The sequence below is a fragment of the Ursus americanus genome, chromosome 6 (assembly GCF_024610735.1).
Source record: "Ursus americanus isolate L20-20 chromosome 6, mUrsAme1.1.p, whole genome shotgun sequence".
NCBI lineage: Eukaryota > Metazoa > Chordata > Mammalia > Carnivora > Ursidae > Ursus > Ursus americanus.
The window spans coordinates 43088602-43110227 of NC_142132.1; the positions used below are offsets into that span (position 1 = coordinate 43088602).

The 21626-nt window shown below is 47.7% G+C and overlaps 1 long non-coding RNA gene across 14 annotated transcripts in view; it reads right to left on the reverse strand.

The window, feature by feature from the left end:
• The window catches only part of LOC123782809 (uncharacterized), a 146450-nt gene that overhangs the window by 85302 nt on the left and 39522 nt on the right, over positions 1-21626 (reverse strand). For 9 of the 14 annotated variants that reach the window (XR_015724800.1, XR_015724790.1, XR_015724793.1 and 6 more), the window contains one exon: positions 1-21384. This exon is cut by the window's left edge and continues 12303 nt beyond it. This is a non-coding gene — a long non-coding RNA (uncharacterized LOC123782809). The remainder of the gene's footprint in view (positions 21385-21626) is intronic. The other 5 variants (XR_015724792.1, XR_015724794.1, XR_015724798.1 and 2 more) reach the window with 5 other exon arrangements.

Genomic DNA, 21626 nt, shown 5'->3' on the forward strand with positions numbered 1-21626 from the left:
CCCTTTCCCAGGCACTTCAAAGGCCCGGACTGGAGCGGTTCCATGTGGAGAGCCTGCCAGAGCCTCCCAGCAGGCCTCTGCGCCTGGGAAAACAAGGCCTTCCACGGGGGTGGGCATCTGGGTTTGATTTCTCCGCCCTCCTGCGCTCCTTTCTCGCTACACCTGAATATCCCTGGAGAAGGCCCAGGCTGCAGCCCGCATCCACCCCTGCTCTCCCCAGCCAGTCTGCATCTTCGGCTCTGCAGCCTCCGAACCAGACACCCAGCCCTGACCGCTCCCTACAAGAGCCTGCCCGGTGATGGCTTCAGTTCTGGGGGCCTCTGAAAACTCCCCTGGTGCTGTGTTAGCATGTGTGCAACCCTCTCACAGGACAGTGCCCAGTAAAGCACCTGGGAACCCAGAGTGTAAAAGAGACTGTCGCCTCCCCCGCTCTTGTCGGTTACTGTCACCCAGGACCACGCATGAGGCTTTAGCAACAGCCCTTGTCCACTCACTTCTTCCTTTGACATGCATTTAATCAGGACTTCCAGGGGCGGGGTGGGGCGTGGGGGAGGGATATAGAGCTGAGCAGCCCCTGCCTGGAGGGGTCCGTTCCACTGGGGGAGACTCAGGACAACACACCGGATTAGCAGGACTCCACTTGCAGCGGGTGGCCTGGTGAGGGGCAGACCCCGTGTCTGGGAAAGGCTGGCCAGGAACGGGGTGTCTGGGCTGGATGCCTGATAGATGAGGGGTGATCGGACAGAAGAGAGACAGCTCTGCATTTTGCACAGAGGCAACAGCATGAGCAAAGGAACAACACACAAATGAGAGTGTGTGAGGTGTCTGGCGGGTGGTAAAGTGGTTAGAGCTGACCTCCAGCTCTGCCTGCAGCACCGAGGAGGGAGGAGTCCTTCCTTCTAGCAGACGGAGCCTGCTGGGTCCTTAAGCAGAGGATTTGGGGGCAGGCTTGCTCTCAGGAGACGTAGCCACACAGGAGACGGAACCAAAGGTGTGACATCCATGCGACAAGAAGGGGAGGGGGTGGCAACATTCTGTCTGCCCTGACCCCTACACTGCTCTGGAGATCTAGCATGGAGTAAAAGCCCCATAGCTTTTGAGCTTTGGTCCAGAAACGAGAAATTCCAGCCTTTCACAGTCTCGGCCCTGCTGGGGAAACTGCCCTGAGTGGCCAGAGAGTCCCATGCCTGGGCTCTTGGCATTGGGAACCACAGAAGGTTACGCCCATCTCCCTGGAGGCCCTGGTCTGTGACTATGAACCTGGAAGAAGCTGGTGGTCTTATTTGCCACCATGGACTAGAGCATAGAGGGAGCTATTCTGCAAGAAATGAGACAAAGCTCTAGTCATCAAAACAGTATGGTACTGGCACAAAAATAGACATATAGATCAATAGAACAGAATGGAAAGTCCAGAAATAAACCCACAATTATATGGTCAATTAATCTTTGACAAAGCAGAAAAGAATATCCAATGGGAAGAAGACAGTCTCCTCAGCAAATGGTGTTGGAAAACTGGACAGCTACACGCAAAAGAGTGAAACTGGATCACTTTCTTACACCAGACACAGAAATACACTCAAAATGGATTAAAAACATAAATGTGGGGGCGCCTGGGTGGCACAGCGGTTAAGCGTCTGCCTTCGGCTCAGGGCGTGATCCCAGCGTTCTGGGATCGAGCCCCACATCAGGCTCCTCCGCTATGAGCCTGCTTCTTCCTCTCCCACTCCCCCTGCTTGTGTTCCCTCTCTCGCTGGCTGTCTCTATCTCCGTCGAATAAATAAATAAAAAAAAAAATCTTTAAAAAAAAAAAAAACATAAATGTGAAACCTGAAACCATAAAAATCCTTGAAAAGAGCACAGGCGGTAAGTTCTGTGACATTAGCCATAGCAACTTTTTTCTAGATATGTCTCCTGAGGCAAGGGAAATAAAAGCAAAAATAAACTATTGGGACTTCATCAAAATAAAAAGCTTCTGCACAGTGAAGGAAACAATCAACAAAACTAAAAGGCCACCTACAGAATGGGAGAAGATATTTGCAAATGACATACCCAATAAACAATTAATATCCGAAATATGCAAAGAACTTATAAAAGCTAACACCCAAAAAACAAAGAATGCAATTTAAAAATGGGCAGAAGATATGAATAGATTTTTCTCCAAAGAAGACATCCAGATGGCCAACAGACACATGAAAAGATGTTCAACATCCCTCATCATCAGGGAAACACAAATCAAAATTACAATGAGATATCACCTCACAGCTGTCAGAATGGCTAAAATCAAAACCACAGGAAATAACAGGTGTTGATGAGGATGTGGAGAAAATGGAAATCTCTTGCACTGTTGGTGGGAATGCAAACTGGTGTAGCTACTGTGGAAAACAGTATGGAGTTTCCCCAAAAAGTTAAAAATAGAACTGCCCTACAATCCAGGAATTGCACTACTGGGTATTTACCCAAAAAATGCAAAAACACTAATTCAAAGGGATACATGCACCCCTATGTTTATAGCAGCATTAGCTAGCCAATTATGGAAGCAGCCCAAGTGCCTATCAATAGATGGATAGATAAAGAAGAAGTGGTGTATGGGGCGCCTGGGTGGCTCAGCTGGCCAAATGTCTCACTCTGGATTGCGGCTCAGGTCATGATCTCAGGGTTGTGAGCTCCAACCCTGCATTGGGCTCTGCACTGAGTGTAGAGCCTGCTTAAGATTCTCTCTCCCTTCTTTCCCTGCCCTTTGCAACCCCACTCATGCCCTCTCTCTCTAAAAAAAAAGGAAGAAGAAGATATGGTATATATATGTATATATAAATACATGTATTTTATATATGTGATTGGTATGTGTATATATAATGGAATATCATTCAGCCATCAAAAAGAATGAAATCTTGCCATTTGCAACACATGGATGGAGCAGGAGAGTATAATGCTAAGTGAAATAAGTCAATCAGAGAAAGACAAATACCATATGATTTCCCTCATGTGGCATTTAAGAAACAAAACAAATGAAGGACACCTAGGTGGTTCAGTTGCTTAAGCATCTGATTCTTGGTTTTGGCTGAGGTCATGATCTCAGGGTCATGGGATCAAGCCCCACATTGGGCTCCACACTCAGCATGGAGTCTGCTTGTCCCTTTCCCTCTGCTCCTCCCCTGATCTCTCTGTCTCTCTCATAAATAAATAAATAAATAAATAAATAAATAAATAAATAAATAAATAAAATCTTTAAGAATAAATAAAGACATCCATTCTCCTCTCGTTCCTCCTATGTTTTTAAATGTCACTCAGAAGTCATTTATTCCTTCCATTAGAAACCTCTGTATTCACACTTTATCACAGCAGCCTGATTTTGGGAAGTATTCAATCTTAAAAAAGAAAAAAAGAATTCTTGCCCAGATTTTTGACCTGTTCCAGATTTTCAGACTTAAGTACAGCAGCATATCAGTTGGCCCCATTAAAGAGAACAGGAAGAGGGTGCAGCCAAGCTTCAGCCTGATACAATTTGGCATTTGAACCTTCTGGAAGCAGACTCCAAACCCAAGAAAAGGTGTAGCCTTTCCCAGATGGATGGAGTTCTGCCAACTTTGACCCAAATCTGCATCCTAGCTATGCTGGATGAACAGGAAGATGTGTGCACTGGGCAGCACTGAAAGAGGCCGATTTCTTCTCTGCAAAAGCTTGCTGTAGCCCCAAGCCCCTCCATCCGCTGGACTTCTAACCCAAGCGTCTCTACTCAGCCAAGACAAAGGCCTACCTCCACTCACAGAATCAGACATCAGGTTTGCAGCAGATTTTCTCCTTTAGACACAAACCAGAGCTTCAGGAAATATTTCAGCATAAATGTCCTTCCTCCCTAAGCTGAAGAGTCTCCCTTCCATTCCTGCAGAACAAAAGGGAAAATTTGTTTTCTCTCCTCTCTCGTTTCATGTTGGTTACACTATGAGGCCAATTAATTCTCCTGGTTTGTGCAGAAATTCCTTCCCTGCCTGGACCTCCAAATCCTTTTTTAATTAATGCCCGCAAAACTTTCCAAAGAAGCAGCCTCCAAGCTCAGAGCAGAAGCGAAGGCTCTGGAAGGGTCCACACAGCTGCCAAGACTGCAGAGGTTGAAGAGCCATCGTTGGTTCAATGAAGGTGGTGGTCTCTTGGACTCATGAAACTGTCCACTCACGTCCTCCATGGGTGTGTGCAGAGCCTCTCAGGGTGGTTGTGTGCTGCACAATGTCCTTCCTCCCTAAGCTGAAGAGTCTCCCTTCCATTCCTTTTCATCTCTTCTGACAAAGCACGCTGCTCCGTGCCTTCACTGAATGTTTGCTGAGCACTTAGTATGTGCCAGATGCCGTCTTCATTCCAAATTTTATGACATTGATTCATCCTCCAGTCCAGAGCAGTCAAGCATTTTCAGGACTCAAAGTCTCTTTGCCCTTCAAACACCTCCAGTGAAGAAAGCCCCACCAGAACAGGTATACATGATGAAAATTCTGTCTGGTTCTGGTCCAGAGGCAGCCAAATGGTCAGCTTTATGGGGTCAAGCCACAAGCAGCCAAGAAAGAGACACTGAGAAATGTGGCCAGATCTTGAGACTGGCTCCAAGAGCATTGTCTCCTGGGAACCGGCTTTTCTTTCCAGCCCCAGGGCTGTCCCCACAATTAGACGTCCTGCTACAAGCTTCTTCCCCAAGAAGATGTATTGAAACTCCTTGGGCTCTCCAGGTGCTACACCTCTCCCTTGCCCCGTGGCAGGTCCCACCCTGACACCCATGCACCTGAAGGACCAATGAGACCCGCCAAGGGAGAGGGGGCCAAGGCACCGAGATCCTTCAGCGCCCCCATGCGGTCCTCTCTGCCTTCCTGCCATCCTCCACTGGACACCAGGGAGGCACCGGGAACTCTCTCTGTCACACTGGCACACGGGGACCCAAGGACAAGCACCATAATTCCAGGAACACAGGGCCCAAGAGGGGCAGGTGACCACTGAGAACGAGGCTGTGTGTCGAGTGCGGTGTATGTGTGGAGTATGTGTGGAGAGTGGCTGGTATGTGTATCTGTGCTATGTTATGTGTGTACCCTATGCGTGTAGTCTCTGCAAGGTCTGCGTGTAGCGTGTGGTGTTTGTGTGTCTGTGTGTGCGTGGGGACAGGGGTGGGTGTGTGTGTGTGTGTCTGCGTATTTTCTCCAACACGTGCTCTCTGTTCTGGAAGCAGTGGGGCTAATAACCTCCATGCTCCATGTGCAAAGGTGCTGTCTGGCCCCACACTCCAACTAGCTCACCTGGAAGCCACTGTCCTGGAAGCCGCCCAGCAGGCAGGCCAGCTGCGTGTGTGTCACTGTCTGGTGGGCACCACCCCCCGGGCGGAGAATTCAGTGCAGAGGCTGGACTCAGAGGACAGCTCAGTAGCCTGGGAACCAAGCACCCGCCCGCTCCTCCTGGGGCTCACAGAAGGTGTGGTGCCCTAGAAGGAAGTTTCCTCTTCTCCTGGATCAAGCTTCCCGCACAGAACCCTGTGAGGCTTTGTCTCCATGCTTCAAGGGGACTGGGGAGTCTCCCTGGGGGGCAAAGCCAATCCCCCCAGCTGTCGTCTCAGCTTCCCAGCCTCCAGTTCAGAGCAGCGGCTCTGGCTCCCAGCAGGAAGACTGCATTGCACTCTTGATTCTGTCCCATGTATCCTCAGATGGGTTCCCAGACTAGCCTGCCCTCACCCCACCCCTGCATCCTGGTGCCTGCTGGTCCCCATGCTTCCTCCCCATGGATTCCTTGGATTCCCTCCTGAGAAGCGGGGGCTGTGAGTGATGAACCCACGGCCACAAATAGAGGCAGGGCTCACCAGCGGCACGTCCAGCCTGCTCTCAGCACTTGTGGTGAGACAGAAACAAGCAGAAGCCCCAGAGGCTTCCCGGACCTCCGGGCAAGGAATGGTCTGCCAGAGCACAGGACTGTCTTCCCAGGCAGCTCCTCAGCGGACTTGACAGTCCCTGTGTGGAGGGCAAGGCAGGGTTAGGCTGCCTCCCCGGGGGATCACCTGCCCCCAACAAGGAATTAGGAGGCACTGGCAGGGCAGAAAATCATGGCCTCTACTCTCTACAAAATCTTTCCATCTCCCACATATCTTCCATGATGGACAACAAACTTCAAGGATTGACCCCCAGGTGCTGCAGGAGTCTGAGCCGAGAGAGGCCAAGAGAGCTGGTAAGATGGAGCTGAGGACTGAGGGCCAGTACGGGAAGGAGGCCATCATGCATGTCCCCGCAGGGAGGACCTGCCCTGTGGGCCGGGGCTGGCCAGCCCTCATCCTGCTCTGTCCTCCAAACAAGCCTTCACCCAACACACCAGAGTGTGTGATGATGTAGGAGCTGGAGTCAGGCTCCCTGTGAGCCATCGCACGGCCCTCCCAGACACGGGGATGAAAGCAGGAGGGCAGGCCACCCTACCACAGGACAAACACGGTTCAAAAGCCTCCCTGCAACTGAGGAGATCGCGACAAGGAACTGCGCAGAAACACAGAGAGGGCTGCAGCTAAAAACATTGGATAAAATGGCAGTGGTGGAAGATGTTCAAACATTGTTACAATGAAACGCTGGTGAGGCAGGGGGACATCTGCATCTGCAGGAGACAGGGGAATATAGGACAACAGGAGTTCATGTGAAAATCCCTACGGTGCTCAGCCCCTGCTCCATGGCCCCCATGGCCAGCTAATGAGCTCCTGACCCTCAGAGGCCCTCCCTACAAGCTCAGCAATCAGGAGGGCTTAGAGTCTTCTCCAGCCCAGCCCTGTGATCCCACAGCCACCAGGGGAACTGGACTCCTTCAAGATCATTCTATATTCTGAAACTGTGTCTTTGATTTGGGCGTTAAAATGTTATTATTTATGTTAAGTGATAGCAATAATAGATGATAGGTTTTTGTTTTTTAAAAAATGCTTACATGTGGCATAATAAAAGGTTGACAACCTTGGGTTGGTATCTGAAATTCTTTTTGGAAATGGGGCCGGCCTATGAAAGCCAGATCTGGGGACTCTTGATATAAGGGGTGTGTAGACTTGGATTCCTACAGCCATGGTTGGGGATCTCAAGTTCACTGTCCAGGGGTTTTCCTGACCTTAGGCAAGCTTATTCGCTTCCGGGGGATGGCTGGGGAAGCATTAGGTTTCACATCCTTAAAAAAAAAAAAAGGATGTTTTGATGCACAAAACTTAATTGGATCTTAATTAAAAAACAAACAAACAAAGGCCAGAAAAGACATTTGAGGAACATCTGAGTATGAACTGGGTTTTAAATGATATCGAGCTATTACTAATTTTCTCAAGTGTGAAAACAGCATAATGGTTATGTGGGAGAAGGTCCTTATTTTTAGGAGATGCATGTTGAAGTATTTAGAGGTGAAGTTTTATGAGGCTTGCAATTTTCTGTGAGAGGGTTCAGGGCAGAACAAGAAGCAGATTCAGCAAAATGTTAACAATTGTTGAATCTAGGTGAGAGATATATAGGTATTCACTATATTAGTCTCTTAAATTCTCTATAGTTTAAAAGTTGGTGTAATAAAAAGAGGGAAAGGCTTTTAAAAACACCTTATTTGTTGATTTGTTGGGCAGATTAAGTAAAACGATGTATTGGAGAAAGTCTTGTCTGAGAATAAACTACAGAAGGGCAAGACTATGACTCAATCAACATTCTCAGGATCCACATTCTTGCCCCATCCCAAGATGGGCAGCAGAAGAGGGTCTTGGTGAAATCCTGTCCAGGAGATTTATCACCTTCTAGGATATTCTCAATTTTCCACCCCACCAATAAGCTTACCATTGTGTTTCTGGAACCCCAAGTTATGTAAATTTTATGTATCCCTGGGGCTGGGTACATGGCCAAGAAGTCTTGGAATTAACAAAGGACTTCTAAAGCAATTATGAAAGACAGAGTAAGAGGGAGAGATGGCAACAGAGGCAGAGAAACAAAGAGACAAAGAGAGACAGAGAAGAAGAAGGAAAAGGAGCAGCAATAGGGGAAAGAGAAGGGAAAAGAGGAAGAGGAGAAGGAAGAAGAAGGAGGGAAGAAGGAAGAAAGGAGGAAGATCCAGAGGAAAGGAGGAGAGAGGAGAGAAAAGCCCCTGAGCACAACCGTGATCACCAGAAGTTTCTGCAAAGGCCAGATAATCAGACCAGGGGCAAATTAAAAAATGTCTGCCCACGTAGCTTCACTACCAACTTTGTTTATTGCTAATCTTTCTTGTTATTGCTCATAAGCCTCAGCATGGGTTTCTACCTTTATGAAGGGTTACACATCCAAGGACTTGTTGTCTTTGACCATTCAGAAGTTGGTTGTGTGTGCCCAGGTCTGAGATCCACATGTCATGTGGGTGACAGACTGACTTCCAGATGACGGGGGAAATACCCTGTGCTTCAGGGAGATCTGAAGGCCCAAGGGGAGGAGATGGGACAGCTGCTCAGGCATGAGGTGAAGACAGTGTATTTATTGCCATCTGATACCCTGGTCCTTCCCAGCATGGGAAAGTGCTGGTCTTAAAACTAACTTGGCAAAACTGAGTAGAGAATCAAAGGAAAGTAGTCTGAAAGCACCTGTGATATCTGATCTGGTCAGGAGGTCCTTGGAAGGGCTCCTTCGAGGAGAGGAAAGGGGGGCTCCTGCAGTAATCTCCAACCAAACACTAGGGAGTAAGCATGAGAACCAGACTGCCTGGGCCACAGCTTCTGTCAATAGCGCAAGACTCCCCTCACCTAGATCGGTAAAAAGTTTCCCATTCTTGATCCAAGCCCCAAGCCCAGAGCCACCTTGAATTGGTGCTCAATGGAAGCAAAGAGTAAAAATTCCTACTGAGATGGTGGAAGCATGGTTACCTGGATCCTAGAATCCTCCATAAACTCGGAGAGGGGTCAGCCCGTCTCATTTTCTTTATATTCTCAGCCCTTCCAAAAGGTGGCTGTCAATGGCCTGCAGAGCCCATCTCTCCCTGACCCTAAGCTCTCTATGAATCAGGACTCCAGGAGCTGAGGTTGCTGAGTCAGAGCTGGCTCTTGTCACTTAGTCTACCAGCCTCAGTGCCTGCCTTGGTCCCACCCTTCAGGCCTGGAGTTTAGATGGCAAAGTCAAGTATGCCTCTCCCTGCAAAGCAGCCTCTCTCTTCCTTTCCATAGTCTTCCATTTCCTCTGGTTCTTCCCAGCTCCCCAGTTCCCTGTCTGAATCATTCAAAGCCCAGGACAGCCTCCATGTTGAGAGGAAACCAAGGGTTGGAGGAGTCTTTGATAGGTAGCCACAGGGTGTCTCTACAGCCCCACTTCGTAGGGGAGCCACCCAGAGGTTGCAGCCATTCCTGTTCATTTCCAGCCAGAGTCCTCACTTCTCTGAAGTTCCTTGTTGGGTGATTCGTCTCCATTTGCATGGTAACATCTGTGATTCAAGGATTCGCTCTCCTTCCGAACTGTTACTCTAGTTTGCCATTCTTTTGCGCACACATTCACTGAATAAGCATGCATTGAGTTGTGACTGTGGCCATACCCTAAACTAGACCCTGAGGATAGCTACATCTGCCACTGCAAACCAGGGAGCTCTTACCAAAGATCAGCACTAACCTGTCACTTTCCTACTCAAAATTTTTAGACAGTTCCCTTCATCTCATGAAGTTGCTCTGTACCTAAGGGAGTTATTTAGAAAGAAACTGGTATCTGTATCTCCTCTCCCAATCCCCACTCCAGGAAAGAGCGCCTGGTCTTGTTTCTGAAGCTCTAAGCTGTCCCTACTCTTGGGACAGTTTAAGAGTTTTGTGTGAATGTATGAGTGTGTGTGTCTGCACATGAGTAAGTGTGTGTATATGTGTGTGCATGCACACACACACACACACACACACTATAGGTCCATTAAAGAGTATTAGCCTTTCATGTGTCCAGTAACGGAGAGGATAAAGTGAAAGCTTTCTGAAAAGAGGCAGAAGCCAGCAGAGAGGAGACACTTCCGGCCGAGGCTGGGGAGAAGAACTCTCCAGCAGCTGGAGAACAAGATCGCCAGAGGGAAGACAGACCTGAGTCCTCCCCCAATCTTTCTAACACCAGATAAGCCTGAGATTCTTTGATGAAACCATGGAAGAGGGGATGAAGTCTCATTTTAATTGCTACTGGGTCTCCTGCCAGCCTGACAGGTGGGGCCTCAGGGCAAATTAATCCTGACTAAGAGAAATAAAGGATTGTGCTGCTGTGGACTGATTCCCACTGCAGGTCAAAACCCCTGGCTGAATGCTTACAACTCTCCAGCGTCAGACCCCAGCCTGAGTTTCTAGTTTAATCCACCCCTGCACTGCCTAACATCCACCATCTAATATGTTTAAAAATACACAGCACTTTCCCACATTTGCCTTTATAAGTTCATTTCCCCTGCATGTAATGCTCTTCATTCCTTTGCCACCTGTTGAAATTCCACCCAGTTCTTCAAACTCAAGGGGTACCTATTTTATGACACACAACTGGATCCTAACTCCAGGCAGAAGTGATCTCTCCCTTGTCTGTCCTCCTGTCTGCATTTGCCTGGACCACTGTGAGATTTACCATGGTCTGCCGCATTATAAAGAAATGTACATTTGTCTCCACTTCCCTACCAGACTGAAAACTCCTTCAGGGAAGGATTAGTATGAATTTTATTCTATACTAACTTTCAGTGCCTAAAACAGTGTCCTGCACAACACGGATTCATAGTAAATATTTGTTCAATATATTAACAAATGGCTCAGTGAGTAAGCAGACAAGAAGATACTGGGGTAGAGGGATGGATGGATGGATGGATGGATGGATGGATGGATGGATGGGGTGGTCTTTTAGTCCTACTGATAAGAATGGGGTTTAGCTTTGCATGGCCCCAAATTAGTGTTTGAAAAGACATCCCCATGTAAGTGTGAAGCCCAGGACTTGAAATACCTTACATTTGCAAAGGGGGAAACTAAAGAGAAATTTCTGCTCCTTGAATTTGGAAAGACATGAGTTTGACTTCATTTCTCAGTTTTTACCCAGTTCATAGTGGATAAACCCAGAAAGTTGGGTGAGGAAAAAATTGTCTTCCTAGAAGAGGGACAGATAAGGCATGGGGATCCAGGCAGCAACCTTGCCAGACCTCCAGCCACTGTTCCTACACACAGAGCTACGGGAGCCTAGAACACAAGCCACAAAGTAGATTTGTTGTAGAATGTGGTCTTTCTGCACATCCTACATTGTGATGCTGTCAAATCCACTGAATCTCTAATAAAGAAAGGCAGCAGATGAAAACTGATTATAGTTCATCTTGGAAATTCCAGAAAGCCCCTGGAGCTGAGCACTTCCAGAGCTTTGATCATTATTGTCTTAATCAAGAGCCATATCATGGTGTGTAATATGGTCCTGTTTCCACTTCAATGGAGAGAGAGGCGGGGAAAGGGAGGGAGAGAGATAACCGAGTCAGAGAGAGGGGGCCAAAGGAAAATGAGAGGAGGGAAGGGACAGGGGAAGACAGCTTCAAAGCAAGGGAAGAGGGTGGAAGGACTCACCTCCCAGACCTGCCTGACACTTTTAGGGATGAAGGGGCAAGACTGATGGTGTCCTCATCTGATTCTTCCAGAGCAAGCTTAGCGTGCTTGGGGTAATCTCGCAAGTGGGAACTATTTCATTCAATTATTTTATTATTTTTATTCAATAATTCAGGTGGCAATCCAGATGGGGAAGGAAACTCACATCCACTGAGTGTGCAGTTGTACTGTGCCATTGACTCATCGAACTCTCTGGACTTTATAAAGTAGGTACTAACACTTCGGTGTATAAATAAAGAACTGGGACGTGATGAAGTCAGCTGATTTATCCAAGGTCATCCAGTTAGTAAGTGGCAGTGTCAGAACCCATCTCCATCCTGTCCTACTTCAAACCACCCCACTGACAAACCGATGCCGCCTCCACAGCTCATTATGTCCTAAGCTATGAAGTAGACTTGATGTGTATTAGACAATTCCTTTAAGATTCAAACCTTGCAGATTCCTATAGTAAAAACACGGATAGTGTTTGGAAGTTAAAATAATATCATGTTCAGGATATAGGAGATGTGAAAGTCTTGCCCAAATCCAAGGATCCTGAACACCCAGATAATGACAATAGAAGACAGGGACCAAAATGTCACTTTCTTATTGGCAGGGACAGTGTCCAGAACCCAGACAGTAGAGCTCTGATAATATTTGGCTTAAGGTTGAACATAAGCCAGCCCTTCAATTCTTTCCTATGTCACAAGCAAAACTTGTTACCTTTTCATTGTCTGGTCATCATGTGGAGCTATGAACAGGATACTACAGTGATAGTGAGTGATTTTATGGAGTGTCATTTGAAAGTGCCAAAGGAGATTTTCCCACTCCATGCATAACCATTAATGCATGATGACCCTGTCCCCTAGTAAACCAGGCAAAATCAATATCTTTGCTTCTCCTTCCTCAAAGAAAACCTAAGAAGATTGGGAGCAGAGAAAAGCTTTGGCACATGGGAAGGTAATTGTGTGTTTCCCCAACCCCGCTTTCATATTCAGCTATTTTAATAGCATAAAAAAGGGACCCAAATAGGCATGGCACATGTAAAAATAGGAATGGACCCCCGAGAGGCAATAAGGGTACGGTTTTGCTAAAAACAAGCTGGCAATGTGAAACAGATAGTGCTGTATGGAGGCTGAAGGAGGTTCATCCTATTCATCCTCCTCCTGGGGGATAAATACGCTCAACTCCCTTTGGTGGAAACAAGGGACAAAAGATTAATTGAGGCATCCAACCTACCACCATGATGAGTAACCCTTACTAAGTAGAGTCGCCAGCAACATGAGCTCTACTGCTCCCAGGACAGAGTTCCCGCATGAAGTGGAGCTGATAGGTAGAACCGGTGCATTCAGAAACACTCAGTGGGGGTGCCTGGGTGGCTCAGTTGTTAAGCATCTGCCTTTGGCTCAGGGCGTGATCCTGGAGTCCTGGGATCGAGCCCCACATCAGGCTCCTCTGCTGGGAACCTGCTTCTCCCTCTCCCACTCCCCCTGCTTGTGTTCCCTCTCTCGCTGGCTGTCTCTATCTCTGTCAAATGAATAAATAAAATCTTTTAAAACAAACAAACAAAAAAGAAACACTCAGTGACCTGAGATCCAGCTGGTGGGATAAACCACAGACAGGAAGGGATCAAGAGTTTTCAATATTTCAGGGCCAGTACGCTCCTTTTCTTTTACCCTCAAATCGAACTGGCCCACATACACATGGAATCATTATAGACACTCTTGTAGACTCCTCCCAAACGCTAAACCAGTTCCTCTCTCTCCTGTGATTGCCAGAAAATTAAAAACTCTGCCTCTGTTGTGCATTTTTATGGAAAAATGCTAGAAGACTATGCGGGTATCAATTGAGACCAGGAATTTTCAGCATAAGAGAAAGGATGTACAGATATCAGGTTGATATGGTTAAGTAAAAACTCAATAACCCTGAATTAGAATTGGAATTATCAGTATGAATCCATGACGTCTTTTATTTAAAAACAAACACACATTTCCTAGGTATGTTTATGGAAAACATCGAAAAACAACAATCGATCCAATGGCAATGAGCAGCCCCAGCGCTCAGAGGGTGGTCTCCAAATAGCATTTCCCATGAATGGAGTCAGAGTCAGAGTTCCAAGGAGAAATGGCAGATTTCTGGATCAGGACATGAAAAAGATTAGTCTATTACATCTCATCTGAGCAGGAAGGAAGGAAGCTATCAGTGACTAGTCAGATCACATCAACTGGACTCAAGCCAATTTGAATAGGTTCTCACAGGCAAAGATGAAACAATCTGAGCATGAGTAAGGATAATTTCAACAAAATATGTTTCAATCTATTAAGTTCCATCATGGTGCTCAATAGCCTCAACAGCATCATGGAACTAGGTTCCATGATAATGCTCAATAGAAGGGAAAGATGTGCATCTTTGAAGGATATTCTAGAATCACTGTTTTGAAAGCTTATAAGTAAAGGGGAAGAATAAAGCATAATTCTCTTTCCTATACAAATTTGGTTTCTGGGTAATCCAACAGTCAATGAATTGAAGTTTTTCTTTGTAGATGTTTTCCAGCTTATGAATGGAGAAAAACAAAGATGTTCGAATGACACTCTGTGGTAAGCCCTAATGAATTAATAGACCTGGGCTATGGTCATCATGGCTGCTAATCAGCAAAAAGAAACAACCAGGCACTCCATGCCTTCCAAAAGGAGTCACAACACCATCTAAGGAAGTGGCCTTGCCATCAAATCTCCCCTGAATCTAGCCAAGCCTCTGTATCTATTTACAGGCAATACAAGGGACAAGGAACATGGAATCAATTCCATGAGGATGTCGTCAGCCAAACTGACTGAGGGACTCTCTACAAAGAGATAACAACAACAAAAGCAATGAATAAAAAAGAGGGGCTTAAAAGACTATAGTCAGTCTCAAAATAGGGACCTCGTTTGGATCCTTATTCAAATAAACTATCAAAAAATCATGAGAGACTATGGACTATGAGAAACAAACTGAGGGCCTCAGAGGGGAGGGGGGTGGGGGAATGGGATAGACTGGTGATGGGTAGTAAGGAGGGCACGTATTGCATGGTGCACTGGGTGTTAAAAGCAACTAATGAATCATCAACCTTTACATCAGAAACCAGGGATGTACTGTACGGTGACTAACATAATATAATAAAAAAAATATTAAAATTAAAAAAAAAAGTCTATGACAAAAAAAATCACATTTCTTAAACATTCAGAAAGTTTAAATGTTAGCTGGGTTTTTATGTTGAAGGAATTATTGTTAAATTATTAGATATAGTAATAATACATATTTTTACAAGTTTGTATCATTTGTCAGAGATTTGCTTCAAAAGAATCCAGAAATAGAATAAACAAGGTCAGCCATTGTAGATAATCCCAGAAATTAGGTGGTAGATACATAGAGATGAATTTCTCCTCTCTGCCTTTATATGGGTGTTAAATTCTTCAGAATGGAAAGGTTTTTTTCAATAAAAGAAAAGGTAGTCTCTGCCACTTTTTCATGTCTGCGTCTCTTCGTATATCGTTGACCTAGATAGATTTGTCCGATTCAGCTGAATCAATACATCCTAATTCTACCCCTTAAAAAAACATAACACACAAAATATTTCTAAACACAAACATCTGGTGAGATAAATTTCCCATTCATATTACCTAACCCAAAAATGTCTATGTACTTACATTTCTTTTTCTGATTAGTATCTCCTATCACCTCCCTCCCCATACCTGCTGCAGATGTCTTTCCAAAGGTGTGATCAACCCGTACAAGCACCAGCTGCTGGGTGCACCCCAGCTCTTCTCCTGACTGATACCCCTCAATCTAGGAGCACTACAACGGGAAGAGTGGCTATGCCTCAGTAAACAAAAGGGTAGATGATAACTGAGCAGAAGCAGAAGGAGGTGTGGCATGCAACCTTTGCTATCAGGCCAACCTGGGTCTTCACCCGGCCTTTCACCAGCTGTGTTCCTTGGGCAGACGATTTCAACTCTCTTACCTTTCACAGGCTTTTCGTGAGGAATGAGATGATGTACATAAATATTGAAAAGAGGTCCAGACATAGGGAAAGGGTAGGCAAGAGTCCTTCCCACTGGAAATGGAGGACAGCAAAGATGATAGGAATCCCAGTGGTGGGAAAGAAGACACCCAGGGTCAAAGTGAGCCCAGAGACAGTGTTGAAGGTACAGTACAATGGCCAAGGTGATAGCAAAAAGAAACCTACCGAGGGTAAAGTAGGGACTACAGGAAATCTTAATGGACCCATAGGGTAGGTAGCTAGGTCCCAGGAGATGGGGTGGCCTCTCTGCTTTCTCCACACAACGATCCTTAACTTCATATCCAGTCACCCCAGCACTGACCCCATGCTGTTGAGCTCCTGGCCAGCTCAGCCTCTCCAGTGAGACCCAACCTTTGGCCTTCCTCCCTATTCCACTTGCAGATTCTAACTGGCATTATTCCCTGACACAACCTCCTTGTGCCTAATAATCTCATCTATGGGGAAAAAATGCTTAGATAAGCAAATTCAAAGGATCCACGAAATCAGCTTTGGAAGCTCAAAAGCCGTAGGCATGCACTGTCTACACAGAGCCAGGGTCCTCACCACACACAAGCCAAGACTCCTGGTCAAGCCAGCCCCCTCCTGGCTCTTTTCTGCCCCAGGACTTTTTTTTTTTTTTTTTGAATTTTATTTGAGAGAGGGAGATAGCGAGAGAGAGCACTAGCAGGGGTCAGAGGGAGAAGCGGTCTCTCCACTGGGCAGGGAGCCTGGCACAGGGCTCGATTCCAGGACCCAGGGATCGTGACCTGAGCAGAAGTCAGATGCTTAACCCACTGAGCCACCCAGGTGCCCCTCTGCCCCAGGACTTTTGCATATACTGGCACACAGGTTTCTAGACAAAAGAGGAAAGTAGAGATGAAACAATGAAGGTTAAATTAATGTCTTTTTCTAACTGCAAGTAAAAGCTGACAGTTGTTTTCATGAGCTCCAAACACAGGCTGGGTTGCTGGGCACCCAGGTGAAAAGGTGGCACAGAGTGTGGGCTCCACTTCGTCCTGGCCCAGGGCCCACTTAGATTCAGGAAGGGTGAAGCATATGCAACACTGAGCTCCATTTGGAGAGCACTGGAAGGCAGGAGTAAGAGCAAAGATGAGGCTCTAACAAAGGTCAGGGAAGGTCACAGGGGTGAAGGACCTCCCTAAAGGGATAGCCAGAAATGACCCAACAAGGATACTGGAACAGAAGAAAATGAATGGACGGGTTGAGATCACATCTGACACTCCCCAGGGACTCCAAGATCTCTAAGCACAATTAGGAGGCTGATATCCTGCCTTTGCTATGGGAGTAATCAGCCACAAGCATTTGGGTTATTAACGTTCAAGTTATCTTATTGTGCTTGCTTGTTGACGGTCCTGGGAGCCATTCGGATCATACACACATATGGAGTAAGCACCTCTTCAAAGAGATTCAGGAAAAGAGGCACCATCTTAGGCACTGAGCTATGGTTCCAAGGACACAGCTGCTTGCAGGAAGGACAGGGTTGATATTTGGCCAAGGAAGCCAGCTATAACCACACGTAACAGCCCACAGTCTAAGGCCAAAGGAATAGCACGGACAACAAGAAATTTGAAATTCAGAAAAGTTCAAGGTCAGGGAGTGCTGAGGAACCCAGGAAGGCATTTTAGGAAAAAAAATGTGTTTGTTCTTTTCTCGGAACATTTATGGAGCTCCTCCCGGGAGTGTGCCCCGCATAGCTCCAAGCTCTGAGGACACAGAGAGAAGTCAGGGCTGCCCTCAAGAGGCTCAGAGCCTTACAGGGAGAACTGACTGTGGACTTGTGACAAACTCTCTGATTTCGGGTCCCAAAGGGGGCTGTGGGGGCACAGGAGAGGACCATTCATGCCACCAGGTAGGAGGGAAGCACAGTGCCTTCAGAAGGTGAGAGTTGTTCCAAGGTTAAAGCGAAGGAGCAGGGGCAGTTCAAGCAGGGAGCAGAAGGAACAGAGACCCCAAGCTGTGATGGTCTGTCCGTGGAAGGTCTGTGGGGTTAGAGGGCTCTGCTGGGGAGAAAAAGTGGGGGTGTCTTTGAGTCCTCATAAAGCAGACAGTATCGGGAATACTACTGGGACTCCTGGCTCTGGGGAAAAGTTGCTCCAGTCAGAAGGGCTGGAGGGGGAACATGGAGCCTCAGGAATGAAAAGGCTGTGTCTTCGTGGGCTCTGGCCAGTCTAGTACCTTCTTCTGGGCTCCCATCTCTTCCTCTGTTAGGCGGGAGCCACCCTGCCCCTCCTCCTCCTCACGCCAGATATAAAGACCCAGGAAATTGTGGTTTGTGTGAGTCCTGGGACGACGGTTAAGTGCCTCCCAAGTGCTAGAGTGGCTCACTGCGGCGAGCTCTCCGAGCCGGCCCGATTTGTTCTGGACAGCCGCGAGCAAACAAGCAACCCGCTTAATAACCATCCAGTCAGGACTGTAGCCGAGAGTGCCCGGCCACTCTTCTCTAGGTGGAAACCAAATCGGACTGATTTATTTTAGGTGAGAGTTACACAAGTCATCACCAAGTATGGATTTAAGCTTTACGAATTAATGAAAGGAAAAAAATGCTAATGTGCCCAAACCACAATCCAAATGAAGCTTTGTCCTTGAACAATCGTAATTTAGGATTGTCCTCTGCAGGGCTGATAATGAAAAGGAGACTTTATCCAGCCCCTTCTCCAAATAATAAGAATTGATTTTTGACCAAGGCCAATCTATTGTTCCAGATCATTAACTTCAGAGAATAAATCATTTTCTGATGCAGTAACACTGGTTTCTGGGGGCTTGGTGTTCCAGGCGGCCGGTAATGCAGAACGGAAAGGCTCTTTGAGCTGCGAGCCGCTCTGGGGAGAGCAAAGCGGCCGCCTGAGCTGATTCTTCAGGCTTCCTTTCAAGCGTTTGAATTCCAGCTAGACCTGGGTGCTTTCTAAACAACCTGGTTCTAGCCCTCTGGTCCTGAGGCCCGAATTGCTGCTTTTCCTTCAGGAATGTCCTCTGCTCACCCGCAGTGCAGCTGCTGACCCACGGGGCCCTGGTCACGCCACCCTGAACCCAAGAGCCGGGCAGTGGAAAGTGGCCAAGATCCCCCGTGCTCACTGGGAATCACAAATCCGAAATGCCCTCAGCAAGCCTCATTATTATCCATAAGAAGTCGGCATGGTGAGACAGGAAAAAATACATCCTTCTTCCCTCGACTGTGAGCGGGTGAGCACACAATGGTATTCTTCTATTTCTCATTCCAAGTGACAGAGGTGTCTCTTCCCCCCGGGGGTGGGGGGGGCAGAGAAAACCAGCACAGATTCAAAGGCTCTTAGTCCATGACAGACGGAGAAACAAAAGTGCTTAAAGGGCCATCCCATTTGCTTCTCACAGTCATGGTGTGAGGAGAATATTGTTGAACCTTCTGTACAGATTGAAAACCTGAGGCTTCACTGGTCTTGGTGACGCTCTCCAGACCGCACATCTTTACAGTTTAGCGTCACAGTTAAAATCCAAGCCTCTGCAACCCCAGCCTTTGGTCCTTCCGCCTGCCCAGGTGGAAACTAGGGGAAGGCACTTCTGCAGCCCATCTGCCTGGAGACTAGGGTGGGAGAGGGGAGGCTGTCCCAGGCACAGTGGGGACAACCGCAGCAGGCCTCCTGAAGCCACTCCCAAGTGCCAAGTTCTTGTCAGACACGGGGTCACCGGGGTGGGAGCTTTATGAGACAGCACCAGCAGGCAGGGACCCACACACAGTGTGAGGAACCTGTGATGGGAACCACCGGCTGCCAAGGGGAAAGGTGGCTGAGATGTCCTGTATCAACACTACACTCTCCCTCCTCAGCCCATCAGTCTCCCATGTAATCCTGGAATTGGCTAAGGTGTCTCCCTGGCTCTCATGGCTCCAACGTTCAGAAAACCTCAAGTCTCAGCTCACCATAATCCCATGAACTGCCGCTCTCCCATAGAGGTGAATCCCAGGTAGCCATGTGTGTGCAGAGTAAACCATGACACATGCGTGTGCACGTGTGTGCACACACACGCACACACACACACTCAGAGTTACACCAGGGTGACAGCTGAAACATTGAACTACTGGTATGATATGAGACCAACCAATCAGAACAGACAATGTCCACGAAAGTCAGCACCCACCTCCCTAGTACACTCTTCAGTGGAATACTGCGTTGAGTTCGTGGCTGGTTGCATCTGGTACGGATTCTGAATTTAAGCCAAGATGATGAGATTCTGTCTCTGAAAATTCACAATTAGGAGAAAGACAGTCTGGGCTTTTCATGAAGAAGAAGTAAACTGGAACTGTGGTTGACCAGTATTTTATATCCTATGGGCCAAAAAGCAAATAAAGACCAACTACAAAATAAAAATAAAGCTGACGGGTAAACGAGGCAGAGGAGAGAGGTTCTTCTCATGGGCTTTTCAGCTCAGGGTACCCCTCCCTTCCTAAGCTCAGACTTATTTAAAAACAACAATTTCCTTTTGCTTATGTATCAGGGTCAAAAATGATGTCCCACCACTCAGATCTGAAAACAGAATAGCTTTCTTATTTTTCATCTCTCTCCTCATCTTCCTCGAAGTCTCCTCCCCACTACTGAAGCAGCTGTCCCTGGTTTTCCAAGTCTGCAGAGGCGGGAGTTGGGGAGGAAGAGTGGGGGGTTATACTTGCCAGTCAAAGGCCAGTCCATCTCTTTTGAGAGACAACGACCTTTCCTAGGAGCGAGTGTTTAGTCTTGCAGGATACGTCCTCCCCTTTTCCTAGCCACGGTCACCTGGGTTGACAGCCCCAGTGGCCTTTGGGGGAGGCTTTTCTTAAATATCTCCCCCCTTTTCCTTTAAATGGGTACAAGTGGCTTTCTATTACTTGTAACCATTCTTAATGAACACAGGACAAGACAGGAAGCTCCTGCTTGGATCTTTCCAAGGACAGTCCTTGGGGCCTCCATCTTCTGAAAGCACCAGGGATGGGGAGGGGGGAGGGGTTTGACATTCGATTCCATCTGTCCAGTGACTCCTCTTCCTACATGTGAAGAGGGGAGCCCCTGGGCTGGCCTGCTGCACACGCTCCTCAGGGGAGCAGGAGGTTGGCCGGACCCTGACACATGTGCCTCTTTCATTTCCTGTGTCCTGTTCCTTGCCGAGCAGGGTCCTATCCCAGATGCCAGGTGCTAGATGGGGCCTGACACCCTCTCCACCTGCCCAGTTTTCCCTGCCAGTTCTGACCTTGTTCCTTGTGAGTCAAGCCAGCCATCACAGTGCCTCTTCTCTGCTCCATTGTCACAAACCCCACGGAGATCACAGCCCTGGGAGCCTATCTCTGGGCCCTCCAGCCAGGGCGGGGAGAAAGCAGGGTTGGGATCACTACCCACAGGGAGTACCAGCTCTTTGGACACTGTTGCTAGAAATCTCACCCCTTCTGTTTCCTGAGTGTCTCCTCAGCTCACTGCCCAATTCTGCCCACTCCATGCCCGGTTCCAGGGCCTGCCACGGCCATGCCATCCCAGGTCACCAAGGCCTCAGCCAGCTCACATTGTTTAGGATGCAAGCTCCTGATTGCCCTTAGATGCCCGAAAATCTCCCTCAATAGGAGATCTAGAAGGACACCAAAAGCTTCTTACCTCCCCTCAGACATCATTCTGGCCTCAGCTACTGGTGGCTTGCGGGCACAGGAGGCAGCCTGCAAACTTCCTTTAAAGGTCGTCTGGTCGATCAGCACCAGCTGCCCACCCTTAGCCCTCCGTCTCCTCCACAGCGGCTCTGCTCTTCCTCATTATGGCTTCACTGTGTTGGCTGAATCCACTTCAGCAAATCCCAGGGGTTGGCCCTGGGGGAGGGGAGAGGAGGGACACTGAGTGACTAGGGTGCCATCGATGGACAGCGGCAGCCATGAGCTTTCTAGTTTGGGGGTTGCAGGGAAGGGCTGGGAGGAGTAGGAATACTGGGCTCCAGCACGTTTGCTCCCCAGAGGCAAGCAGGATCTCTAGCTGACTTTCCCACAAATGCATCTCCATCTGGGACTGAGTGTCTTTGATTGAGTTTAATATCTGGACTAGAAAATGCATTACC